This window comes from Prionailurus viverrinus, chromosome D3, assembly GCF_022837055.1.
Source record: "Prionailurus viverrinus isolate Anna chromosome D3, UM_Priviv_1.0, whole genome shotgun sequence".
Lineage (NCBI taxonomy): Eukaryota > Metazoa > Chordata > Mammalia > Carnivora > Felidae > Prionailurus > Prionailurus viverrinus.
The window spans coordinates 37,578,937-37,600,702 of NC_062572.1; the positions used below are offsets into that span (position 1 = coordinate 37,578,937).

A 21,766-nucleotide genomic window follows, 5' to 3' on the forward strand; every position below is an offset into this window, starting at 1 on the left:
CCATTCATCTATCCATCCACCCATGCTTCCAACAAATATTAGTGAAGCACCTAATATCTGCCAGTCAACATTTCAGGTTCTAAGATGACAAAGATAAATAAGACACAAACCCAGTTTTCAGGGGGGTTATTGAGAAGGGATGGGACAGACAGCATCCCACATCAAGGATTCACCTCGTAAGGGAGGTAATACCACGGTTAAGAGCCGATGTTTAGAAGACAGAGGCTTAAAATCATTTACCAGAGACAATGTTAAGATTTAAATTGCTTTGGGGCGCCTGGGTGGCTCAGTCCGTTGAGCGTCCGACTTCGGCTCAGGTCATGATCTCGCGGTCTGTGAGTTCAAGCCCCACTTCGGGCTCTGGGCTGACAGCTCAGAGACTGGAGCCTGTTTCAGATTCTGTGTCTCCCTTTCTCTCTGACCCTCCCCCGTTCATGCTCTCTCTCTGTCTCAAAAATAAACATTAAAAAAAATTTTTTTTAAAGATTTAAATTGCTTTAAGATAACACATTTTCTGGTCAACTCCTTTGAGGGGATTCTATGACTACACTGAACCGTGTGGGGCCCTAGGTTTTATACATCTAAAATGAAAAAACCACTGTAAGTGCTGTGAAAAAAAAAAGTACAGGGTTTTAGAGTAACATGTACCAAGAGGACCTCCCATGAGGAGGTAGCACTTCAGCTAAGATCTGAATATGAGTGAAGAAAGACAGTAAGGCTTCTTCCAGGGTATGTGCAAAGGCCCTGAGCTGGACATGACCAGAACCATGAAGAGGAGCATTGGGACCTATAGCTATAAAGATGAGCTGTGACTGGGTTACAGAAGCTCCACTCACAGAGCAGAGATTCAAAAGAAGACACTATATTAATAATATCGATGCTTGGGCCCCTGGGTGGCTCAGTCAGTTAAGCATCCATTTCGGCTCAGGTGATGATCTCACAGTCCGTGGGATCGGGCCCCACATCAGGCTCTGCACTGACAGCACAGAACCTGCTTGGGATTCTTTTCCCCTCTCTCTCTGTCCTCCTCCCTCCCCCCTCTCAAAAATAAATAAATAAGCATCAAAAATAACACCATTAGGAGGTTACACCCACTGAAATTCAGATGGCAGAGGTATGAATTAAGAGGACAATGATATAAAAATCTCTATAGTAGTCAAACCAAGAGGTCTTTGGCAACTTTTTGATTGTGGGAAAGGTGAGGCAAGAACAGAAGGGCAACATGCTGTTAAGTTTTCAGAACGAATGACATTTTTGAGATGGTAGAACCACTTCAGAGAAATTGAGGCTCAAGGAGAAAGAAAGAACTGGTAAGAAGCTATCGATGTTCTTACTACGATTGTTTAAAGTTGTCTGTTGTCAGCCTCTGATTAAAAAGGTCCACATGACATCACTTAAACCTCCATTTACACATACCTGCATCAGCAAAGAAACCGTGGCTCATGAAAGGTACATATGCTAAGTCTTAAAACATCCCAGTAACTGCACTTCTTGGAAAAATTAAAATTTTCATTCTCATAAAAACCAATACAAAATGAGAAGCTTTATTCATAGTAACCAAAAACTGGACACAGCCCAGATGCAGTCAAATGGTACATGATAAAACAGACAGTGGTACATCCACAGCATGGAATACTACTCAACAATAACAAGGAAATAACTACTGATGCACCCAAAACTTGGAGGAATCTAATAATGCTGATGAGTCCATGTATGTGACATTGTGTAAGGTAAAAGTTTTTGAAGGGAGGGCAGATTAGTGGTTGCCAGGGCTGAGGGATGGTGGGAGAAGGGATGGGAGAGTCGTTACAAAAGGACAATGTGAGTAATCCCTGTGATGTTGTGACCTTTAAGGTCTTCACTGTGGTGGCAGATGCAGAAACCTACTTAGGCAATAAAACTGTATATAGTTCAGGGGCGCCTGTGTCCAACTTCAGCTCGGGTCATGATCTCACAGCTCATGAGTTTGAGCCCTACATCAGGCTCTGTGCTGTCAGTGCAGAGCCTGCTTCGGATCCTCTGTCTCCCTCCCTCCCTCCCTGCCTCCCTCTCTCTCCCTCCCTCTCCCTCTCTCTCTCTCTCTCTCTCCCCCCAAGCTCCCTCTCTGCCCCTCCCCCACTCAAACGTGTGCTCTTTCTCTCTCAAAAATAAACATTATAAATAACTGTACAGCTCATAGCAGCTTTATTTCCAATAGCTAAAACATGGAAGCCACCAAGTATCCATTGACAGATGAATGGATAAGCAAAACGGGGTAAATACATACGATGGAGTATTACTCAATCCTACAAATGAAGGAAATTCCTGTACATGTTATGACACGGAGAAACCTGGAGAACATTATGGAGGTGAAATGAGTCGGCCGCAGAAGGACAGATACCGTAAGATCCCACGTACGAGTTACCTGGAAGTAGACAGGAAGTAGAATGGTAGTTGTCAGGGCTGGGAGAGAGGAATGGGAAGTGACTGTTTCGTGGGTGCACAAGCGGAAAAGAGTTCTGGAGATGGATGGTGGTGTTGGCTGCACAACATCGAGAAGGTATTTAATACCCCTGACCTATACACTTCAACATGATTAAAATGATAAATTTTGTTACTTGCATTTTACTAAAACAGTGAAAAAATGTACAGAACTACACACACATGCATGTCCAAGTCCATGTAAAAGAAGAAATCTGGAAAAGCTCTGTAGATTTCAACAATGTCACCATCCTGGTTGTGATATCATACTTTTTGGTTTGCAAAATGTTACCATTGGAGGAAACTGGGTACTACGTATACAGGAATCTGTATCATTTCTTGTTTGTTTGTTTTTTTCATAAAAATTTGTAATGTTTATTATTTATTTTTGAGAGAGAGAGAGACAGACACAGCACGAGCAGGGGAGGGGCAGAGAGAGAGGGAGACACAGAATCCGAAGCAGGATCCACGCTCCGAACTGTCAGCACCGAGCCCAGCACGGGGCTCAAACTCACGGACCACAAGATCACGATCCGTGCTGAAGTCGGACGCTTAACTAACTGACTGAGCCATCCAGGAGCCCCATGTATTATTTCTTGTTATCGCATCTGATTCCACAATGATCTCCACAAAAATTTCAACTTAAAAAAAGTAACTGTAAATTACACAGGATGTGTTACATACACTGAATAGCTACCACTCTGTTCTCTTGTTAGTTCGTGTGAAAATTCTTTAAGGAAGAACTAAGAGATTCAGATAAAAGATAATTGTTAAAAACTCAGTCTTTCTGATTCCGGACATCATGTATCATGCTGTTTTTGCTACTACACATTGCCTGAACAAACACTTCCACCCTACGATTGCATTATTTGTGTGTGATGGATGTGAAAATGGAGAAAGCCATCAGCAGAGCCCAAAATGGAAAGGCTCGGGGGGCTCCCTAGACAAGAAGTCATCCCAGAAACACCCGCGAGACTAGACAGACACTGGGCTACGATGCCAACGCACTGAAATACAAAACACACGGGAGAGGAGAGGCCCAAAGTAGAACAGAAATGAAATAAAACGTTTTCCTGTTCGTAAGTGTATCTTTTTTCCACTGATGACCCGGAGAGAGGCAGAGATGCATGCACATTATTACAATGGGATCTGGCCTACTTCTCTCTGTGCTAAAGTCTAGACGACAGTCGAGGGAACAAAAAGCAGATGAACACTGAGAGCAAGTAGGGGAGAAAGCCCTCCGGACGCCCTGGGCCCCTGCGAAATGGTCCTATCCTGCCTGGCAGGAGGCAGCAACAGCAGGCAGTACTGAAGCAGCCAGCTGCTCTGCTCAGAATGGCCACTGCATAGACCAATGTCCCTGACCATCAGCTACCCAAGAACTCCATGGCTCTGGTCACGAAAAGGGTATTTTGAAAGCCCAAACCAGAAATGTTCATCCAGGGGCACCTGGGTGGCTCATTTGGTTGACTGACTGACTTTGGCTCAGGTCATGATCTCGAAGTTCGTGAGTTCGAGCCCCATATCGGGCTCTGTGCTGACAGCTCAGAGCCTGGAGCCTGCTTCCGATTCCGTGTCTCCCTCTCTCTCTGCCCCTCCCCGGCTCACACTCTGTGTCTTTCCCTCAAAAACAAATAAAAAATTTTTAAAAATTAAAAAAAAAGAACTGTTCATCCAGCCTTCCCTTCTCCCAGCTAATCCCCCTTCCCTCTTCCCTCCCTCCCTCTCACACATTCATTCACTCACTCATTCAAGTCTCCACTGAGTGTCCTTTTTACTCCAGGCACTGGCATAAGTACTGTGATAAGCACCATGAACAGATCAGATGCAAAATTGTCCTTCTTACCAAAAACTGTATTTTCACATTATCAACTATAAGAGTTGAAGCTTCTTGTAAAAAGAGAATGATCTGTATTTTTAAAGGGATATGTTAACTCTCAGAATAGACTGTAGATGTAAAACATGCTCATGTGGATCTATTTTTGAAGTTTATGTGCTAAAATTTAATGCACAGTATTTCATTTAAACCAATACAGCACCATGGCCCTAAGAAAGGAAGGAGGAGAAGAAATCAGACATCTCGATAAGTCACCCTAAAACCTCTGAATCTGGTTTCTCACCCATCGCTTCAATAGAATTTATGATGACCCTCAAAAGTTTTACACTCAATGATTCGGAGTCTTACTGTCCAACTATTAATAGGATATTTACTGTAAGCTCTGAGAGGGATCCAAAAAAAAGAACCAAACTAGACAATTTTATGGAATTCAAGCTTTAGTTCCACAAAAAATAAGGAACACAGACAAGAACAAGACAGGAGCCAAGTAACAGGTGGGAACAATAAGGGACTATTAGGACTGTGATCTTTCTCCACCATAGAACTGTCACTTCCTCATTACCAAACCAACCAGGATGCCTCGGATCCAGCCAAGGCAACCTTCCACCCAATTTTTCAGCCTGCTCGTTAAACTCACAGCTGCCCCAGAAAGGACTTACAAGTGTCTCTGCTAGACCCGAGGCGGTGAGTGAGTGTTCAGCAGCAAGCGAGATTCCCGGCAAGATGACTTGCCAGGGGAGGCCACAACAAAAGAATCTTCCGCTTATTTCTGAAAGTTTATTTGCCCCCCTTGGTCTTCTAGCTGGAGTACCACAAAGCATCCAAGTGCAAATATGCCAAGAGAACAATGGACTTCTCCTTTCAGTTAATTAGAAATTCTGGAAGGTAAACTTCTAAAACTTGGCAGGTTCCCACACTGACTTAATAGTGTCTCTAAAAATAACCTTCATAGGGGGCGCCTGGGTGGCTCAGTTGGTTAAGACTCTGACTTCGGCTCAGGTTATGATCGCCAGAACACCATTCCCAAGTTTGAGCCCCACTTTGGGCCGTGTGCTGACAGCTCAGAGCCTGGAGCCTGCTTTGGATTCTGTGTCTCCCTCTGTCTCTGCCCTCCCTGCTCGCACTCTGTCTCTCTCTCTCTCTCTCTCTCTCTCTCAAAAATAAACATTAAAAAAATTAAAAAAGGAAAAAAAAAAACAGATTCACTCTGTGGTTTCTAACAAACAAGAGGGTTCAAACACACAGCTAAACACCCAAGGCCTCTTTTAAATAGGTTTCTTAAAAACAGACTTTAGAATCTCATGAAAAGGTTTCCTTGTCTTGAAGTCTTGCTACCTGGCAAGTTTTCCATTTTGTACTTTTTTTCTAACCAGTGCCCTTACCAAGAAACCTTCAAAAGCAAAAATATTTTTGTCTGTTTTTGTTAAATGAGGAAGCATGCTATTGAAAGTACAGGTATAGCTCTAGTGAAGTATAACAAGTGTAGGCAGAACCCAGAAGGAGTCCCTGGGATGTCTGAAGACGCCAGCACACTGGGCCAAAAAGATTGAGGTCCGAGGAAGGAAGCGACATGAGAAGGCCAATGGCGCCACTGGAAAAGGAAGTAAGAGAGGCGGGTACAGCTGTGCCCACGCTTACTTTTATCAAACACAACAAACTACCTTGACAATCTCTATTATAAGTGAGGTTTGGGTCTCTTTAAGAAACACACAAAGCCTTTTCTTTTCGAAAAAATTTAAAAACAAACTTTATATACTGTGCATGTCTATGTCCCAAGTATCTTCTGTGCATATTATATAATTTTCCCCAGTCACCCATACAAGGTAAGTAAGTACATTCCCTTTTAGAGATGGGGAGGCTGACTCAGAAAGTAATTAAGTAATTTTTCTGAGGTTACAAAATTAGTATATTGCAGAGTCAGGGTGTAATTCTAGGTCTATTTTACTTTGCAGTCTGGACACTTCCTGTTACTGAATGCCTTAACTAGCAGGCATGGGAGACTACATATATGTAGAATATACACACATATACATATGCCTAACCTATACATACATACATACATACATACATGCCTCTCTCTACACACACACACACGCACACACACACACACATACTACATAATCATGCATTCACACACACATAAATATATACATCTTTAATGTGTGTGTGTGTGTATGTTCTAAAATTTTTACTTCCAGATTTAAGTAAGGAATCTTGTAATCATCTATTTGACCTAGAAATGTAGATGCAAGGAATAGTTATAAGACATAGCTTTAACAACATAAATCTTAAGACAGAGGTCAGCAAACTATAGTCAACAGGCCAAATCGGCCCCAACCTAGTAAGGATGGTTTTTATAGTCTTCAACTGCGGGTGAAAGTCAAAAGAAGAATAATATTTAGCAATACGTGAGAATTATGTGAAATAGAAATTTCTGTGTCCACAAATAAAGTTTTACCGTAACACAGTCATGCTCATTCAATTGTGTATCGTCTATGGCAACCTCACACAAAAACAGCAGAGTTGAGTAGATGCCACAGAGACCATCTGGCCCACAAGGCCTGAAATATTTACAACTACCCAACTTCCGGATTTAAGAGAAAACTTTCCCACTTGGCTCCCCAACAACTGCCATTACCCTGGATAACAAGAAAACATGCATCAATGCATGCTTGTCATGGACTGCAACACAATGCATAGCTGGTCACAGCCCAACACAACATGCCCTGCACTTTGTGTGGGAGCAATGCATTCCAGCTGTGTGGCAAGGAAGAAACCCTCTCCTGGCTTGACTTGCTTCAACTGTATTACATGGGTTGATTTCAATGCCGACTCAAGCTGATAGTACCATTTCAATTATTTATTTATTCATCATTTATCTATTTATTTTTAACAGGGGCTGGGAACACGAGTGGGGGAGAGAGGCAGAGGGAGAGAGAGGGAGAGCGGGATAAAGAGAGTGAGAGAGGGAGAGAGAATCTTAAGCAGTCTCCCCTCTCAGCACAGAGCCTGACCCGGGGCTCAATCCCAAGATCCTGGGATCATGATCTGAGCTGAAACCAAGAGCTGGACGTTCAACTGACTGAGCCACCCAGGCATACTCATTACCAATTTTTTTTTAAAAAGCGTAATTGCAATATACCAAAACAAGACCATAGACACTGATTAAGGGGCACCTGGGTGGCTCAGGTGGTTGGGCATCCGACTTTGGCTCAGGTCATGATCCCACAGCTCATGAGTTCGAGCCCCGTGTCGGGCCCTTTGCTGACAGCTCAGAGCCTGGAGTCTGCTTCAGATTCTGTGTCCCTCTCTCTCTCTGTCCCTCCCCTGGTCATGCACATGTGCTCTCTTGCGCTCTCTCTCTCTCTCTCTCTCTCTCTCTCTCAAGAATAAACATTAATGGGGCGCCTGGGTGGCTCAGTCGGTTGAGTGTCCAACTTCAGCTCAGGTCACAATCTCATAGTTTGTGAGTTCGAGCCCCATGTCGGGCTCTGTGCTGACAGCTCAGAGCCTGGAGCCTGCTTCGGATTCTGTGTCTCCCTCTCTCTCTGCCCCTAACCCACTCGCATTCTGTCTCTGTCTCTCAAAAATACATAAACATTAAGAAAAAAATTTAAAAAAAAAAATTAAACAAATTTTTAAAAATTGATTACTTTATAGACCTCAAGACACTGAATAAAAAATTAAATCAAATTAAAAATAAAATAAAACCCAACTATTTTAGCAGTCAAATCTCCTACAAAGCAACTGAACTACTGAGATGTAGAACACTTTCATATTAAAACCTGACCCTCAGCATTCTATACAATGTTCTTTGGCATGAGCTATATTTTGGTGAAATGTCTTTGTATTTACTGAGATACATACAATTTTAGGAAAACTGTCTTTTCCATCTAAACTGTGATTATTTGAAAAGCTGAAAGCTAAAGTGGTTGATCACAAAATCATCCTAGCTTATTCTGGAAGAATTTTACCAGCACACAGTATTTAATCTTATATCTCTGTCCTCCTCTTTTCTGGATTTGGTTGGACAAAAAATATAATTAATCCCCCTTATTTGCAGATTCCGTACTTGTGAATTTGCCTACTCACGAATTTATTTGAAACCCCCAAATCAATACTTGCAAAGCTTTCTTGGTCATTTGTGGATATGCACACAGTGACAAAAATTTGAATGGCTCAAGCCCCACATCCCAGCTGAGGTCAGTCAAGGCAATGCTCTGCTTTTTGATTCGGTTCTCACACCATAAACAAGTGTCCTTGTCCCAACCTACTTAGTGCCACTTTTTTCATATTTTTGTGCCTTTTATTGGTGATGTTGCTATTTATAACGGTGCCCAAGCGCAGTGCTGAGGGGTCGTCTAGCATTCCTATGCACACAAGGCTTAAGCTGACTTACCGTGAAAATACATGTGTTAGGGAACTTTCATCTGGGCATAAGTCATCATTTTGGCTGTTCAGTGTTAAAAACCAACAATGAGGGGCACCTGGGTGGCTCAGTTGGTTAAGCATCCGACTTCGGCTCAGGTCATGATCTCACGGTTTGTGAGATCGAGCCCCACGTCAGGCTCTGTGCTGACAGGTCAGAGCCCGGAGCTTGCTTTGGATTCTGTGTCTCCCTCTCTCTCTGCCCCTCCCCTGCTCATGCTCTGCCTCTCTCTGTCTCAAAAATAAATAAAACATTAAAAAAAATTTTTTTTTAAAACCCAACAATGTACATTAAGTAAGGAGTCTTTAACAGAAAGACTCCTAAAACAAGGTTATGTGTTGATCAGTTGATGCAAATGCTGTGACCAGAGGGTCTCAGGACTAATCCCTTATTTCCCATGGAAGCAACCAAGAGTTCAGTGTTCACTAATTCAGTACTCACTCACTGTGACTTCACAGAACATAACAACCATGAATGGAAATCAACTGCATTAGCGTGCCTGGATTCACATTGTGCCCTCAGTTCTATTAACGTACTCGGGCACAGGAAGGACAAAATGCTCATTTTTACCGATGCTTCCCAAATGGTAAAGAAATGTAGATGTAAGAAATGGGATGCAAAGAAATGTAGAATAAAGAGAATCGATATCCGTTCAATACCTCAACAAATAACCTCTCAGGAGACATGGTGTTGGATCCCCATTGTTTTTGGAGCCTTTGGGAAAAGCCATTTGCTCTCAGGTAGGAAACTGTCAGTTAAACCACTAACTAAGGCTCTTTGACTGGCTCATGAAAAGCCATCCTGGAGGGTGGCCTGCGAGGGGCTTGACATGAGGCTATCCTTCAGATGCCTTCCAAACAAGAGACGAAAGCAGTTTAACACCGCAGCCTCCCCTATCCTCCCTGCTTCAGTGAAGGGCAAAATTAGATTTCCATGCTGCCACTTTTCCTTGCTATGTGTGAGCAAAGAAAAGGGGTTTGCTTACCAACACAAACACTCACCACTGAAAATGTGTTGGTGGAAGCCATTTGTCAATTCCCCAGGACAAACGGGATGAAACACTGTACGTCTGTCCTCCCACCCAAAACCTGGGAGATCCTTTCTGTCTTCGATTTAAATAAAAAGCAAAGGTGGACCATACTCATTCACTAAAACATACATAATAAAACTCTCCATAACGACAAAGAGCCAAAGCCAAACTGCAACGTATGTGACCTTAAAAAATCAGGAACAAAATGGTGAAATACTTGTTTATACGGACATATTATCAGAGTAAAGTAAAAGCCCACTTTCCCAAAGTTAACGGTATTCAAAGGACAGCAGGGGTCTCACTGGAGTGAATTATTGGGGGCTTTGTCATGCTAATTTAAGTCATTCTTACATGACTTCATCTGCTTTTCAACCAATAAACATGGCTTTCCTCACTTTTTGTTTTCCCTTTCACATTGAAAAGAACTAGTGTTCTTTTCAAATCTTTTCTAATCATAGCTCAAGTACTCATTCTATAAAACAAGATGTGGAAGAAAACTAAGGTTGAGGGGGAAAAATACGAAAGTTATAAGGGAAAGGGCAAGATGAACAAGAAGCAACAGACCACAAAGAAGTTTGAGATGGGGACCCAGAACAAGTACCTATCCTTGATCACCAAATCATAAGTACAAGCTGAGAATGAAACAGAGATATGGTAAGTTTTGAACACACGTGAATTGCTACACTTCCCAAATGCAGCTCCAGGTCCCTACTAAAGTGACAGCCAAGTGTGCTCCCACTGATTTCTTGTAGCACACTGTTCATCTTTAAGCAAAAAATGCAGAGGACAGGGACCTCCAATAAAGGCAGCAGAGGAGGAGGACCATAAGGTCACTTGGTCCCACAGATACAACTAGATAACACCCTCATCAGTATAAATATCCCAGAAAACAACAGAAGACTGGCAGAACAGACATTCCACAGCTACATATAAAAAAGAGGACATACAAGAGGTAGGAAGGGTGGAGGGGGGTGTTGCTAAACACACCATCATCATGCTCTCTACGTGCAAGGTGCAATGTATCCACCCCTGTAAAACCCTCCATATCCGCCTTGCTGGGGAGAAGTGGATTGTTAATGCCTGAGCCTGCTACCACCCCAGCTGCCAGCACCCTAGGGTTTTCCAAACTCTTCTCTCCTGAACTATCTGCTCCTCTTGCGGCCAGTTTACCTGAGTTTGTGCGGGAACAATGTGGGCGCACCCAGCTAGGAGCTGTGCTTCCAGCCATTCAATTTCCTGGGGATTCCTCCGGTGGGGTGGGAGGAGTTGGCCAGGGCGGCCACGAGGGCTCACCCATTCTTTCCTGAGTTAGGGGCTGTGACAGGTGGATAACGGTTTTTGGCAAGCCAGCCAGGAAGGGCATGCAGCTTCAGTGCGTGATTGCCTTCACAGACTCCTGACCAGGCAGGTGCCTCGGCCCCTGCCGCTGCTTAGACTGCTTTGGAGGGGTAGAAAAGGTAAAGTCCCAGCAGCTGTTGGGGCCACTTGCAGGGAAAGGTCCCTATCCTACCCTTGCTGACCTGTATTCTGCTTCATGTGCGGTTTGAAAAGAGAAGTAAGTTTGGGAAGCACCGAGCTTCGGTATTCTGGGTAAGTTGAAGCAGTACTGATCAGTTTCCCATTTCTATTTGGGAGCGAAACTGTCTAACACTTGGTACCCAGTGGTGCAAAAACATGGTTATAAGTCTAGGAGTCCCAACTTCATCTCATCAAGGAATTTGGGTCCCTTATGCAGGAATACGGAAGAGTACTCTGGTTCGGTTTCTTTCACTTCCCATTCCTTCCTTTCTTCTCTTTTGGGGGTGGGATATGCTACTTCCATCCCCCCTGACAGTCCCTTGTGGTGCGCTTTGGCGGCACGGTCCACATATGGCTATAAGCCGATGAGTAGGAAGATGATTTTCTTACTGCACCACTGCATGGCTCACGTACGTACATACTAGAATCAGAAAAAAGATCGGCCTTTGAGTGGGTCTGAAAATTACCATACTATCCTCCAATTAGAATTATTTTGTCAAAGATCTGGGAAATGAAATGACATTCTTATATGTTCAGGCTTTTAAGCTGGTAGGTAACAGAGATTCAGCACATAAAGCTCATGATGCAAAGAAAGACAGGTTAAAGTGTGTGAGGACAGCAGGTCAAATGAGGAAAAAGAGAATGAGGAACACACCTTGTTACAATCTTTGGACCCCTGCCCTGGAATTCTACCTACCCCAAATGTGGATGGAGCCCCCTCTGCCCTAGTTTCTCCTCCTCCTACTTATGCCCTCAAGGGGCAAGAATGGCCCTCCCTTTTAAGACCTGCGAAGACACCAAATGTGGTCAGGAGACCCCCCCAATGTGGAACAGGGCGTTTCCTTTGCAGCCTTATCCTGTAAGGATGAATCCCCAGAGACAGTCTGCCAGATATTATTGGACATACAGTCCTTTCTCTACTTCAGACCTTTTAAATTGGAAAAATTCAAACCATACTTGTAGAGAGGATCCTCAGAAAACGTCTGAAATCATTTGCCACTATTTTTGTCATTGATAAGCCTCCTTAGGCAGATATGCAGACCCTTTTTTAAAAATTTATTTATTGTGAGAGAGAGAGAGAGAGAGAGAGAGAGTGAGTGAGCATGAGTTGGGAGGGGCAGAGAGAGAGGGAGACACAGAATCTCCAAGCAGGCTCCACATTATCAGTGCAGAGCCCAACGCGGGGCTCGAACTCACGGCCGTGAGATCATGACCTGAGCTGACATCAAGACTTGGACGCTTAACCGACTGAGCCACCCAGGTACCCAGATACGCAGACTCTTAAGTATTCTATAGACAATGAGCAACCCGCAGTGACTGATTAATAAAGCCCATGAGGAGGCTCAGCATCTGACTGATGAAAATCCAGGTATTACCCCCTTACCAGCAGGGGCAATCCTGGTGGCCAAACCTGGCTGGGACCCGAATGTTGCTGAAGGAATGGTTCTTCTGAACCACTGCTAAGATATATGTTTACGGAACTAAAGTGAAGGGTCCCAAAGCAAAAATGTCTTAATAAAGTCAAGGAAATTCAACAGAAATTAAATGCTGATCCATCTGAGTTTCTGGAGAGGATTTATCAAGCCTATCAAAAATATTCCCAGTGAGGATCCTGGGGCTTTTGAAAATCTGAAAATGGTTAATTTGACCTTTATGGGACGAAGTGCCCCTAATATAGGAAAGAAGCTGCAAAAGGTCGAGGGAGCGGTAGGTGTGAACTCTTCTTAGCTGGTGCACATTGCTTTTAAGGTGTTTAGCTTTAGGGAGGAAAAGCATATGAAACAAGGAAGTCCATTTCTCACAGCCCATAGTCAATGGGAAAAAATGGAGAAAATGAACCATACTTTGAAAAGGACCATCACAAAGCTGTGTCAAGAAACTCATTTAACATGAGCTAGGGTACTGCCGCTTGCCTTCTCTGCATGAGGGCAGCTCAAAGTGGGCTTGGATTGAGCGCCTATGAAATTGGATATGGGAGACCATTCCTGGCCTCTTGAGTTTCGACCCTTCTACCCAGAAGGGGGCCAAAGAAAAATTAAACAAAATTTAACACTTGAACCAAATATTAACCATGATTCATTAGTTTCCTTCCACTAGGACGGCCTTCTTGCTGCAAGAACCACTGCACCCGTCTCAACCTGAGGATAAGATCTTATTAAAGACTTGGAATGAACATGGACCTGACCAAGAATTAACTGAAAAATGGACTGGACCTTATGATGTCCTACTAGTCCCCCATTCCCCTTGAAATGGGACAAAGTGAAGCTATGGATACATCACACTAGAGTTAAATGGTGCCCGTACAATGATAAGAAGAGGGACCTGGGTGGCTCAGTCGGTTAAGCGTCCAGCTTCGGCTCAGGTCATGACATCACAGTTCATGAGTTCAAGCCCCGCATCAGGCTCTGGGCTGACAGTTCAGAGCCTGGAACCTGCTTCAGATTCTGTGTCTCCCTCTCTCTCTGCCACTCCCCTGCTCAAGTTCGTTCGTTCTCTCTCTCTCTCTCTCTCTCTCTCTCTCTCTCTCTCTCAAAAATAAACATTAGGAAAAAAAAAGAAAAGGAGAAGACAGAAGAGATCACCAAGCTGTTCTACTGGGAAAGTCACCCTATACAAGACTTAAAATATCTCTTCAGAGAAAAGAACCCATAACAACATGTTTCTTCTGTGCTCTGTATGAACCATGTCTTCTTTCTCCCTAGGTTGGAAAGATAATGGACTAGTTGGGGTAACCCAGGCTTTGGCCTCAACTACATGTGCTGTCAATTGTTGGATGCATCTAAAAGCCCAATCAGTATTGGACCATAGAGACCCGTTGGTCCCCCCTGTTTACAATACCTCAGGAGTCCATGAAGGCAACTGGTTTCCAATCGTTAAGGCCTGGACAATAATGTATAGGGTTAGAATAGTTAGATTTTTCCCAAGATGATCATAAGGTACCCCCATGTCTTACAGTCCTTCTAATTAATGTACTAAAGGAAGTAATTTTCAAAGGACAAAACCGGGAGTACACTTCCCAATTAGATACCACATGAAGGACCAACTCCCTATGTGTAAACAACGCTGTGTTTCTTTTCCAGCTATGTATGACATTCACAGCCAGGGTCGGCTGGGCAGAGGCTGGATGGGACAAGTTGCCCTTTGGGTGAGCCGATTCTCCCACCTTTTGTCATCGTGCTCTGGCTGGGTTTGTTTTTATTTGAAAATTAAATGGAGTCCCCTGGGCCATGGACTGTGTCACAAATTCTTCTACCACTATACATTATCTTCTGGCCACTTTGGTGACTGCCTTCTCCTTTCATCCTGCTCAAGAAACTTAAGCATTGGGCCAGTTCCCCACAGGTATTTACCAGACTAGATCATGACCTCCCAGGCAACATCCCTGATGGAGATGAATACTTCCTTGGCTATACATTGTTGCCATGGTGGCAGGTGGGGGGAAGGTTGCTGTGCATCATCATGTGCTTTACGACTTGTCTCAGATTCTAACCACCATGGCTAATGATCATAAATCATCAGATTCCCGTACTAAAGTCATCCTGGATAACTGTATATCCTAGCTGAGCAAGGGGGAATTTATGTCATTGTTCATCCATCTTGCTGTGCCTATATTAATGCTTCATCAGAGGTGGAAACAAGCATCAAGAAAATTAGACAGCAAGGTACATGGTTACAATAACCATGGGCCAGCACACCCTTTCCTTGGATGGAATAGGCGAAAGAATCAGAGATTGTTTTTCACGTTGATTTCCATGGATACCGACAGGTGTAGAATCTGTCCTCAAAGAAATAATCAAAATGGGCTTGACCACTGTACTCTCAAATAGCAGGGTTCTATTTGGGATTCAGACTTCCTGTGATGTGTACCTATTGCTACATTCTTTCAATTCACACTCTTTAATGAGTCAGAAACAATTAACACAGAAACAGGTACATTTCTTCCACTGAAACAAAAACAAAACCAAAACCAAAAACACTTCATCTCCCCTATCCGGCAGGAAGTAGCCAGTTGGAGAATGGCGGTCATACTCCCATAAAAATGGAAGGAAATATTGACAGTGGAGATCTGTTAGCAAGCCCTCTTGCTTAACTTTAGATCCCAACAGTTAAACCCAGAAACAGACCTCCTGACTCATGCTCTAACTGAATCCCACTGTTCTTATTTTTTTTAATTTATATTATTTTTTGATTCCAGTATAATTAACATACATTGTTATATTAGTTTCAGGTGTACATTATAGTGAGTGATTCAAAAATCTGATATATTACTCATGTTAAGTGTACCTCTTCATTCTCCTCACCTATTGCACCCATCCCTACACTGACTCCTCCTTTGGCAACCACCAGTTTGTTCTCTATAGTTAAGAGTCTGCTTTTTTAATTAAATGAATACCAATTCGACATATTAATGAAATCATATGGTATTTGTCTTTCTCTGACTTACTTTACTTTGCTTAGCGTTATACCCTCTTGATTCACCCATGTTGTTGCAAATAGCAAGATTTCATTCTTTTTGAAGGATAAGTAATATTCCAGTATGTATGTGTGTGTGTGTATATATATACACATATACATATACATATACATATACATATACATATACATATACATATACTTCCCACACTTAGCGCAGAGCCTAATGCAGGGCTCAAACCCACAAGTGAGATCATGACCTGAGCTGAAACCAAGAATCAGATGCTTAACTGAGTCACCCAAGTGCCCCATCTGTTTATTTTTTAATTAGATTATTTGTTTTTTGTGTGTGTTGGGTTGTATACTTTTTTTTTAAATAGGTTTTGGATATTAACCTCTTATTGGAGATATATATATATATATATATATATATATATATATTTACATATGCATGCCACATCTTCTTTATCCATTCATCAATGGATGGACACTTGGGTTGCTTCTGTATCTTGGCTATTGTAAATAATGCTGCAATAAACATAGAGGTGCATATATCTTTATGAATTAGTTTTTTGTTTCTTCTGTGTAAATACCTGGCAGTGGAATTACTGGACTGTATGGTCATTCTATTTTTAATTTTTTAAGGAAACTACATACTGTTCTCTACAGTGACTATATCAATCTATATTTCCACCAACAGTGCACGAGGGTTCCTTTTTTTCCACATCATCGCCAACACTCGTTGTTTCTTGTGTTTTTGATCTTAGCCATTCTGACAGGTGGGTCTGATTTGCATTTCCCTGATGGATGGTGGTGATGTTGAGCATCTTTTCATATGTCTGTTGGCTATCTGAATATCTTCTTTGGAGGAACGTCTCTTCATGTCTCCTGCTCATTTTTTTAAAAAGTTTATTTATTTTGAGAGAGAGAGAGAGAAAAAGGGAGCAGGGTAGGGGAAGGACAGAGAGAGAATCCCAAGCAGACTCCACACTTACCACAGAGCCTAATGTGGGGCTCAAACCCATGAGTGAGATCGTGACCTGAGCTGAAACCAAGAGTCAGATGCTTAACTGACTGAGCCACCCAGGTGCCCCTTGTTTATTTTTTAATTAGATTATTTGGTGTGTGTGTGTGTGTGTGTGTGTGTGTGTGAGAGAGAGAGAGAGAGAGAGAGAGAGAGAGAGAGAGAGAGAGAGAGTTGTGTAAGTTTTTAATATATTTCTGATATTAACCTCTTATTGGATATATCACTTGCAATTATCTTCTCCCAATTCAGTAGATTGTCTTTGGGTTTATTTTTGTTGTTGTTGTTTCTTTCCTTTGCTGTGCAAGATTTTATTTAGTTTATTTTTGCTTTTGTTTCCTTTGCCTGGGGAGACAGATCTAAAAAAATGTTTTTATGGCCAATGGAAGAGAAATCATTGTGCTCTCTTCTACGACTTTTACGGTTTTAGGTCTCACATTTAGGTCCTTAATCCATTTTGAATTTATTTTTGTGACTGGTGTAAGAAAGTGGTCCAGTTTCATTTTTTTGCATGTAGCTGTCCAGTTTTCCCAACACCATTTGCTGAAGAGACTTTTTTCCTATTGCATATTCTTGCCTCCTTTGTCAAAGATTAACTGACCATATAATCATAGGTTGTTTTTTTTTTCTGGGATTTCTATTCTTTTCTATTGATCGATGTGTCTATTTTTGTGCCAGTACCATACTGTTTTGATTACTACAGCTTTGTAGCATAACTTGAAATCTGGGATTATGATAACTCCAGCTTTGGTTTTCTTTTTCAAGATTGCTTTGGCTGTTTGGGGTCTTTTGTAGTTCCACACAAATTTTATGATTGTTTGTTCTAGTTCTGAAAAATGCTGTTGCCATTTTGATAGGGACTGCATTAAATCTGTAGATTGCTGAGGGCAATATGGACATTTTAACAATATTAATTCTTCCAATCCAAGAGCACAGAATCCTAGTCTCATTTTTTATCTATTTTCTTTCTCCTGTTCAGTTTGATTGCCTTCCATTCCAGCTCACTGATGTGTTCTTCTGCTTCCTCTAGTCTGCCATTTATTCCTTCTAGCATATTTTTAATTTCAGTTATTGATTTCTTCATCTCTGATTGGTTCTTTTTTATATTTTCTATCCCCTTGTTGAGGGTCTTACTAAATGTCACCACTCCTTTCTCAAAGAGAGAGTATACCCAGTGATTATCTTTAAGATCATTACTTGAAATTTTCTCTATCAGGCATACCACTTATCTCCATTTCATTTAGCTGTCTTGCAATTTTGTCCTGTTCTTTCATTTGGGAGATGTTTCTCTGACTCCTCATTTTGTCCAACTCTGTGTCTGTTTTCAGAAAGTCAGCTCTGTCTCCTGTTCTTGAAAATAGTGGCTTTATAAAAAAGAAGCCCTGTAGTGCTCTTCAGTGCAATATCCCCTGTTCACCAGAACTTGGCACATTAGGAACGTCTCCTATTTGTGTTGCGTGTGCCCTACTGTTGTGACTGAGCTGCGTTTGTTTTCAGTCCAGTCATCTGCAATGGCTTTCTTTGCCTGCTGCGGGCAGGGTTTGGTGTCTGCTTTGTTAAGGGGCCAGTCTGGGGCCTCCTCGGACTTGAGTCGGGTCAGACCAGATGTTTGCCAGAGCTACAGTTGTACCAAATGCCAAGGTGTTCTCCCCTGCACTGTCCCCTGAAAGGATTTCATTGGTGGGCAGGACCTGCAGTCAAACCACGTCTGCCCTTGGCCCACTGCTGGGGCCACGGTTGAATTGGTGTGTGTCTGGTTATCTTCCCCTCTCCCCAGGTCAGGAATCACTTTGGAGTGGCATGAGCCCCTGCCAGGGCTACCTGCACAATGCCATGCTTATGGCATTGCTTAGGATGGACTCCTGCCAAGGGCAGGTTAGAGGGAGAATGCAAGGGTGGGGCAAACGGTGCTAGCAAGGTTTGTGCAAGGGTGCTTATGGGAGACCGGAGCCAATTTGGAGAACTCTGTTTTTGATGTGTTCTCCACAGTTAGCTATGGAGAGCCTGTTCTGCCAGTTGTCAAGTCATTTTCTGGGTTATTTCCACTAATTTAGGTTTTATTTAGCTGTACCCATACGACATGGTGAGCTTAGAATCCTCCTACTCCACCATCTTCCCCAGAATCGACTTCTTTTGGTCTACCCTACTCTTCTTATTTCTTATCAAACTTTTTTGAGGCACGGACGAAAACATTTTGCAATGACTGGAATATTCCAACTGCCAGACCAGAAAAACCTTGATAGTAGCAGAATGCTAGAAAACCACCTCCCACCTGTCCCCTTCCTTGGCCGCCACGATCACACACTGAACACATACCGACCCCCACCCGTGATCACATGCTCTTTCCCTGCTCTCTTGCATGTAGCCCCAGATTTCCTCCCTGTAAAACTCTAGGTGTCCGTCTTGTGAGCAGATAGGTGCGTTGTTAAGGTTTGAGCCTGCCACTTCCCCAGAACTAAATTTCTCCCTTTCTCTTTTCCAAGTCTTTGTCTCTTGAGTTATTGGCTTCTCTCATAAGTAGTTTATCCAAGTTTGTCGGGCAACAGCGTTGGCAAACCCAGCCAGGGACTATGCTCTCAATTTGTCCAGCCCCTTCGGGGTTTCCTGGGATAGAGCAGCTGGCCACAGCAGTGCTCCAGCGCTCACCCATTTCCTGAGTTAGTGTCTGTGACAGATCGATGAGTAACATGTGCAATAAACGTAGATAGAGCCGATGCTACTCAGAGTCGCTTTCTGCGACTTTCTAGCAAAATAAGCGGGCTGAAGGCAAACACAGCAAATAATCCAAGGCAGCTGGGTAGGAAACAGAGGTTGGAGTTCAGTGTGAAAAAGATGAAATGATCCAGTCATTCCTACTCCCTCAGCTCCTCATTTACCAGGAAAGATGTCTGACTGGTAAAGGGCCAATCTTGGATTAGCCTCTCCCAAAGTGCAAGATACTTTGTGTCCTCACTGCACAGAGAATTTAGAGCTGGTCTTAGATGGAATCCATGCATCATCTTCTCCCGGGACCCTTCAGTATATCTCAGAATTTGTTTTAACTGGGAGGCTCTAGACAAACAGTAGGACTGTCATCATTCTGACTTGGTCACCACATTACCTCTTGTCACCACCCACCTGCCCCCACCCCAACCCCTTTATTGAGAGGCATGGGGGGGCGCCTGGGTGGCGCAGTCGGTTAAGCGTCCGACTTCAGCCAGGTCACGATCTCGCGGTCCGTGAGTTCGAGCCCCGCGTCGGGCTCTGGGCTGATGGCTCAGAGCCTGGAGCCTGTTTCCGATTCTGTGTCTCCCTCTCTCTCTGCCCCTTGCCCGTTCATGCTCTGTCTCTCTCTGTCCCAAAAATAAATAAACATTGAAAAAAAAAAAAAATTAAAAAAAAAAAAAAAAAAAAAAAAAGAGAGGCATGGGGAAGGGGACTTCAAAGCCATTTATGCTTTTTTTTTTCTCTTCAAAGCAACCATTTGTCTTAAAGATCACTGCTTTCGTTGCCTCTGACTGGATTCATTATCACTGTATTCTAAAAGTAGGGAGAAGGTGGTGAGTAGGTGATTCCCCAGGCATCTCTGGGTGCAGGCAGGGGTTAGGAACCCCGAGAAATCAATACATAGCCTCCAGAAATTTGAAGGGTGGGAAAGAGAAGACAGAAGAGAAAGATACAGAATCAAAGGGAAATCCTTCCCCACCCCCTTCTCTCTCTCTCTCTCTCTGTTTTTTTCATTAGCACAATAAAGCAAGAGGGTGCTTGTGAGAGGACAATACTATTCTTAACATGGCAGGAAGTCAATGTCTAAATCAAAGAAGTGGTCCTCCAGCCCAGGTGCCCTCATGAAAGCAGGTAGCCGGCAGTCCTTACCTGCTGCCACCCAACACAGGAGCACGTTGCAAGTAGCAGCAATGAGGACAAACAGTAATTAAGAAATTAAATATGTGTTAATCACCAAATACTTGACAATTCATGTTTTCATGAACAGCAATTAACCTACAATTAGCTGTATTCCATGCAGCTTACCATTGTGATCTGTACCTGTAGAATGCTACTCTCCTATAAATAGGAAAAGGCACATGGAATGAGCGCTATGGTGAGAACACTTTGCTAGGAAACATTTTGAAACTCTGTACACACCTAGTAAAGATAATGTTAGGGGAAAGACTAGGAAAGCAAGGGATGCCCACGGAAATATCCTGTTTAGCAAAAGGAAAAAGGGCAGCTGTGTCTAGTTTTAGCGAAAACCTCCCCAAAACTCAGACTCTGACCAAGGTGAGAAATGACTAGTAGGGAGTGGCCAAAGCCCCGTGAGAAACGGGCATTCTTGACAACAAGGAGAGTAAAGGACGGGACAGAGGGAAGGAGCCCAGTGGAGCAGTCCCCAAGATGGTCATCTGGAGCATGGGACAGATTCCAGAGCAGGCTGATACCAGGAACACTCAGGAAGCCTCACCTTGCATTTTTGTATGACAGCAAGTTCTGGAATGTTCTGGGGGAAGGAAACCTGGTTCATTTTATTTCACCTAGTTTCATGGAAGGATTTGTTCCTGTAACCCTTCTTCTTTGAGTACCTTCTGCCATTCCACTTAACACATGTAAGGAGTGACTTAGCAGGGAGAAAGCACTCACATATTAGCTGTTTCCGTTTATCTGTCTACCACAATTCTTAATCTCAACAAACTACCACCATTTATGGAAAGGCTAGCACATCCTCAATGTGCTCTTCCATTCATCTTCACTCCCTGCACAGTCTTTATATTGAGTCTCATCATTAGTGACGTTCTAAAAGTTTAGGTCACTTGCCCAAACTTACAAGTAAACAGGGCTGATATTCAAATGCAGTTCTGTTTGACCCAAAGCATACGTTCTTTTACTACACTCTATGATGCTGCCCATTCCTAAGCACTATGAGATTCCTTTAAAAGTTAATTCATCGATCTTAACTCATTATATCAAAACTACTTAATACAGTGGGGAAAAAGCAACTTTTAGAAATAAAGTGCTGTAGGAATATAAAATATTTTAATATGCTAACATTTCAACTATCTGTTCACTTTATATTAACGT

At 42.9% G+C, this 21,766-nt stretch overlaps 1 protein-coding gene across 5 annotated transcripts in view; it reads right to left on the reverse strand.

The window, feature by feature from the left end:
* Positions 1-21,766, reverse strand: part of PTPRM (protein tyrosine phosphatase receptor type M) — a 797,090-nt gene that overhangs the window by 470,543 nt on the left and 304,781 nt on the right. The window lies entirely within an intron of this gene.